Below are 6296 nucleotides of genomic sequence, written 5' to 3'. Positions count from 1 at the left end.
TTTACCAGGAAGCCTGCAGTGGGCAGCTAATGCTTTCCACAGTAAGCAGAAAAGAAATAAAGACAAACTAGCAGCTCCCCAGTAAAAAGGCCCCGAGAACACAAACTGATAAAACACGTCCTCTGCTAAGCGACTCAGCTGCCTTCAGAATTATATACCGACACACAGAGATAAGTGCTTTTACCTTTAGTGACTATTAATCACAAAAACACACTTCTTGGAAGAAAAAAAAAGATTCTCCTTCCCCATACTCTGCAGACTTTCTTTTAAAGCTTGTGTATTTTGAAATAGAAGTAGACATCCTCTCAGTGAATTAATCTGAAAAAAAAAAAAATGCCCTGGTTTTATACACATGCTTTTGTGTATATAAAAGCACTCAATGCTCAACTGAGGACTGAGAAGAGAGAAGGGGAGAAGGAAAGTGACCCCGGACTCCAATGCTCTCACTTCAGATAAGATTTAACATCTCCCAATACAAGGGCCGCTCAGGGCTACCAGTCAGACTCGCTCACTGGTAGATGCAAGCGGACATTTTCCTGTCTCCGCTTTCCCAGTCACATTTTTAATTACTGCTCTAGACCACAAAGGCGTCGTGTGAAACCCACACGCTTCCTTCTCGTTCCCCCCGGTTCTGAAGGGCCTTCTACATTCATTTCCTTCCGAATCCGATTTCATCCGTCTAAAATTTTGAATACGTCCAACGACAGAGCCGTTCCCTCTCAGGAAACCTGAGACAATGACAGGAATTCAGAATTGCGTTTCCCCCGTTCAACCAGAGATTTCTTGAGGGAATTGCGAAGACTGTGTAGAAAGAGTTAATATGTGTATATCTCTCCGAGATTGGCAAACGTATTTTATTTCCTCTTATAGTCTGACCAGAGATCTGAGCTTACCCCACCCCCCCACCCCACCCCCCACCCCGTCCATAGGCAAAAAAAAAAAAAAAAAAAGACTGCATTCGCTAATTATACATCCTGAAAAGAATTTGGTTCGCTGTAAGATGATCCTACTGATATGCTAAATCCCTTTTTCTGCTTGTGCTGCCTGAAGCTTGTGTCTAACATTTTTTTTTTCAACTGTATGACAATAAAAGTTCTGGCAACAAAAGAAATAAATGGGCAGCTAAAGAAGGTACAGCCAAGCACATGGCAGGCCGCCGCGGCCTCTGCTTCTGGCTGCTCTTTTGTAGATTCCGGTTTGGTACCCTCAAGTCAATAGCCCAGGCCCAGCCACCTTAGCAGCTCAGAATGACACCCAAGCCCTCTCTCTTTACCTTCATGAATAGTCAGCACCCAGCAGACAAAATAGAACTAATCTTTTTTGACAGAATTGTTCAATTTTGAGGAAAAGCTTTTGAGTCTTCCACACATTTGCAGAATATGAGACAACAATGGCCACAGTCAAATTTGAAAACAACGGTGGCCAATAGGGCTGGGGGAAGAAAGTCTCTTTGAATTAAATAGCGTACTCACTCAGTCCCAGTGGCCATAAACTTGGGACAAACATTCATTTCAGTACATGAAAGAGATAAACAAATGGAGAGGCGTCCTCCGGCCCGAGCCCGGCTTCTGCGAGGATTCCTTCCGCTGGGATACACGTCTCCTTTTTCTTCACCTTTCTTTCTTTCTTTCTTTCTTTCTTTCTTTCTTTCTTTCTTTCTTTCTTTCTTTCTTTCTTTCTTTCTTTCTTTCTTTCTTTCTTTTTCCTTCCTTCCTTCCTTCTTTCTTTCTTCCTTTCTTTCTTCCTTTCTTTCTCTCTCTTTCTGTCTCCCTTCCTACTTTTCTTCCTTCCTTCCTCTCTCCCCTTCTCTCTTTTTCTTTCTTTCCCTCTTTTTCATAGACTAATACACATACTTCTTCCTTCTCAGAAATGGTTTTGTTTGGGCAGGGGCAAGAGTCGCAGTGTAAAGTGCTCCCCCCCACTCCACCCCTTGAATCCAGCAGCCTTTTGTCATCATCTGAAAGCCATTTGTCATTTAGAAATCCTGTAGTGTATCAGTCACTTACAAGTCTAACGTGCGCTCAAGATGAATCTTTTCTCAGACCCTCCTCTGCCTCCCCCTGTTTCGTACCAGGCATCTTTATACCTTTGGAGACAATACAAGCAAGAAGAAAAATCTACCCAGTTCATGGCAAAAACAGAAGTTAGCAACATGGTCCATGCAGCTGCAGCACTGCATTTAAAATTCCTTTTTCTCATAGGAAGAGGGCTAATCCTGCCCCCGTAATTCCCTACAGCCAAAATGTGCCCCCTCCCCGCGTGACAGTGCAGTGCAAAGACACTAGCACGCTTATCTTGCCTAACCAGATGGCCGACTTGGATCAATGCACACACGCCACGATCAATGGGAGAGATAAAGAATTAGGAAAACAGTGGTACATGCTCCCAGAAAGCTTGTACACTGCATAATTATTTTATGATTCTACACATGGCTACATGTGATACTGAAGTAGAGAACGAAAGGATAATTAGAGTGCCAGGAAGAATTTTGTAGTAGACTACACTTTGTCGGTCAGCACTTCCCACTCTAGCAGACTTGCTGCCCTTATCTGAAAGTGATTTTAGAAAACATGAGCAAAAAATGGCAGGGAAGGTATTTCCATATTTTTTTTTTTTTTTTTTTGGGCCAGGTCCTGTCAAGTCCCCAAGTTGAGTTCAGAACCTGAGGAGACTAGCTGGGATTTGGCTATATCTCTCGTCATTAGCCACCACTAGCTGCCCAGACAGGGAAACCCAGCAGATGTTTGAATGTGATGCAAACTGTAACCAGAAAGAACTGGGTCCCCCAAAGATGCAGTCAAGTCCATTCAGGGAAATAGTGCAGGAGAAAGTGCTGCCTTTAATTTCTGTTTCCTGATTGGCTGACTAAAGCAGCGGTTTCCAGCAGGTTGGATACACACTTCAGATGAGGAAAAGGAGAAGGAGGAGGAGGAGGAGGAGGAGGAAGAGGAGGAGGAGGAGGAGGAGGGGGAGGAAGGAGAAGAAGCTGCTGCAGTCACTGCCTACTCCTCCCAAAGAGCGATTTCTCTGTTCCGCATTTGGGTTACAGGGAAAGTATGAGAGGATTGGAAGCTGGCATTGGGCTGCCTTCTCTGAATTCAGACCCAGATCAGAAACCAGAACAATGAATGGTGCCCATCTTCCACCATGGCAATGTGCTCATCAGAAGAACACAGTGTTCTTTCAAGTTCCGCTATGTGGACTACGTCATACATGATTCTATTATTATTTACAAACAGCAACATTTTATTTACCCTGTACAGCTCCCAAATTTATTCTTTTATCACCTGGTATTAAATGCTAACCAAAGTAGAATTCTGTCCCCTTTTGGATCTGAGACTGAGTTCGCATGTAAATGAGAAGATTCAATGAACTTTTGCACTTTTTTTGTAAAGAGAGACAGGAGCTGGGAACTAGGGTCAGCCTCAGAAATTGGTGCAGCCTGTCAGCTGAAGGAGGCGATTGCGTTCAAAATAAGATGGATGGTCAATATTCAAATATTAAAATGACTACAAACTAATTTCTAAGGATCAATAAAGTATAACCTGGGTAAAATCTCCAAGGGGATTAAAAAAAGACAGATTGATAACTGTGACATGCCCGTGTCCTTCGAAGATACTTTTGTTGGGATAAATAGGAGAGTCTGGGTTGTTCTGCACTTCAGTCCTTCTCTGTGATATAATCTGTGGAGTTATCTTGTTATCCCCGCCCTATATCATATCTGTCCTCAAACTTAACTCTCAATGGATGGCTGTATGCAGCTAGCACTGAGCTTCACTGCACGCTATCAGATGCAGAGACTGATCTTGGGTGGAGGATGTGATGGGTATTTCCATATCTATTTTTAGTTCAAAAATCTTTCAAAGGCAGGGCTGTCATTTAACTTTTTAGAGCTTATTTCTCTTTTTCTCTGAGATAAGTGTAAACATGCCCTTTCCAGCAGTGTGCCAGATTCATCCTGGGTTCCTTTGGTTGTCAAAACTGATTCTGCATAGATCATGCTTGACACAGAGTAACTGAGCTCGCAGGAAGTAAGCTGGAAGCCTTCCACTCTCAGGAATGGAGACATCTAGAGCAGGAAATTGAACATTTGTGTAGGAGCCTGTGAGGTTCAGGGCAGGACTTAGATAGGCCCAGATCCTGGCTGCGGATAAGGTGAGGTGTCTGCACCTGATACCCACCAAAAATCCAGAAAAACCTGGGAGGAAACCTTGTGCTCTCTACCCAATGGTCCCTATGGCTCCTGACAGAAGCAAAACTCAAACCTCACCAGGTTGGAGCCCAAGGTGTCAGGTTAAGATGAATGATACCTAGACTCATGGTCAAAGCTCACCAATCACCCAAGATCTTAAAGGGAGAGTCAGAGAAAAAAGGAAACAACATACTCAAATCTCCTTGGACAAAACTCCCTGCACTTGCCAGAAATAGAGCACAAAAGAATGTGGCTAATATATTTTTGCAAGTTAAATGTGCATGGCTAGGATTGGTAAGAGTGCTAACAGAGCATACAGGAAGCCCTCTGATCCTCAGCGCCACACAAACTGGAAGTGGTGGTGCATGCCTGTAATCCCAGCATTCAGTAGGAAGGAGACAAAGGCATCTTCAGGTATGCAGAGAGTTCATGACCAGCCTGGGATACATGAGAAACTCTCTTCAAAAAAATAAAAATCATTTTGCTACAGAATAATCCTTTTCTACACTGTGAAGATGTGTTGTTCTCATTGGTTTAATAAAGAGCTAACTGGTCAATAACTAGGCAGGAAGAGGTTAGGTAGGAGAGCCAGACTGAGTGCTCTGAAGAAGAAGGGTGGAGTCACCAACTAGATGCAGAGGAAAGAGGATGTGTAGAAGAGGAGGTAACAAGCTATGAGCCATGTGGCAACACGTAAATTAATAAATATGAATTAATTTAAGTTGTAAGAGCTGGTTAATAACAAGCCTAAGCTATTGGCAGAGCATTTATAATTAATAATAAATCTCTGCATGGTTATTTGGGAGCTGGCTGGTAGAGTAGAAACTTTTACCAGCACCATTTCATTAAAATATATCAACAATAAAAGACTATTACAATGACAAGACAGCATGGCATGGCATGGCGGTGGTGCAGAGTCTATGATCCAGCACTTGGGAGGGAGAGGCAGGAGGATTGGAAGTTCAAAGTCATCCTTGATGGCATAAGTGAGTTCATGTGGCACTGGTTTATGAAATCTTATTTCAAAAAAGAGACAAGGTATTGGGGAGGTGGTTAAAAGAACTGGCTGCTCTTCCAGAGGACTGGGGTTCAATTCCCAGCACCTTCATGGCCACTCACAACCACCTGTAGCTCTGATTCCAGGGGATCCAACACCCTTTTCTGGCCTCCAAGGGCACCAGGAAGGAAAGTGGTACACAGAGACATACATGCAGACAAAACACCCATACACATAAAATAATAAATAAGTAAATAAATAAATAAACAAATAAATAAGCAAATAAAATTTAAAAAGAGAGAGAGAACAGAGTTGAAAAAGAACAAAGTAATGTTTTTATTTTTTTTCTCAAATTTGTTGGGCAACAACTTACATCCAATATGTTGCACCCATCTTGAATGCTCAATTCAATGAGTTCTAACAATGTAGAATATTCCCCAACCTAGAACGCTACCTCATGTTCTATGGCAGATAATTCCTCCCTCTACCAACGGGCCTATGTGACCATGGATTTGGTTTGTGTTACTGCAATACACTTTACTTTTTCTGAAATTTTCTATTTTTAGTATTTTCTGTAAATCGAGTCATATATTCTACACAGTTTTGGGATCTGGCTTCCTTGATGTAGCGTGGTGATTTTGAGGTTAGCTCGATTTATCAAATATCAGTAGCTCATTTCTGTCTAATACTAAGAGTCTGCTGTTTGGCTCTCTCAACTATTGTTTATCTATTCCTTACTTAGTGGATATTTGGATTGTCTCCAGTTTGGCATTTTGTGAATAAAGATGAGGTGAACAGCCATGCAGAAGTCTTTATATGGAAGTATGTCCTCATTAATTGTGGATATCTGATTGTGGAATGGCTGGTCATATGTGGGCATTTTCTTAACTTTTGAGAAGCAACCAGACATTTTCCAAGGTGACTTACTACTTTCTATTCTCACCAAAAGTATAGGAGCTTCCAGTTGCCCTGTGTCTTCTGCAACACTCAATACTGTCAATCTTAATGTCAGCCATTTTAATGAGTATGCTATAGAATCTCATTAGGCTTTTATTTACATTTCCTCACAATGAATAATATGTTTATTAACTATTCTTATATCTTATT

Source organism: Peromyscus californicus, unplaced genomic scaffold (assembly GCF_007827085.1).
Source record: "Peromyscus californicus insignis strain IS unplaced genomic scaffold, ASM782708v3 Scaffold_12__1_contigs__length_115047231, whole genome shotgun sequence".
NCBI classification, from domain to species: domain Eukaryota; kingdom Metazoa; phylum Chordata; class Mammalia; order Rodentia; family Cricetidae; genus Peromyscus; species Peromyscus californicus.
This window is presented reverse-complemented; position numbering follows the sequence as displayed.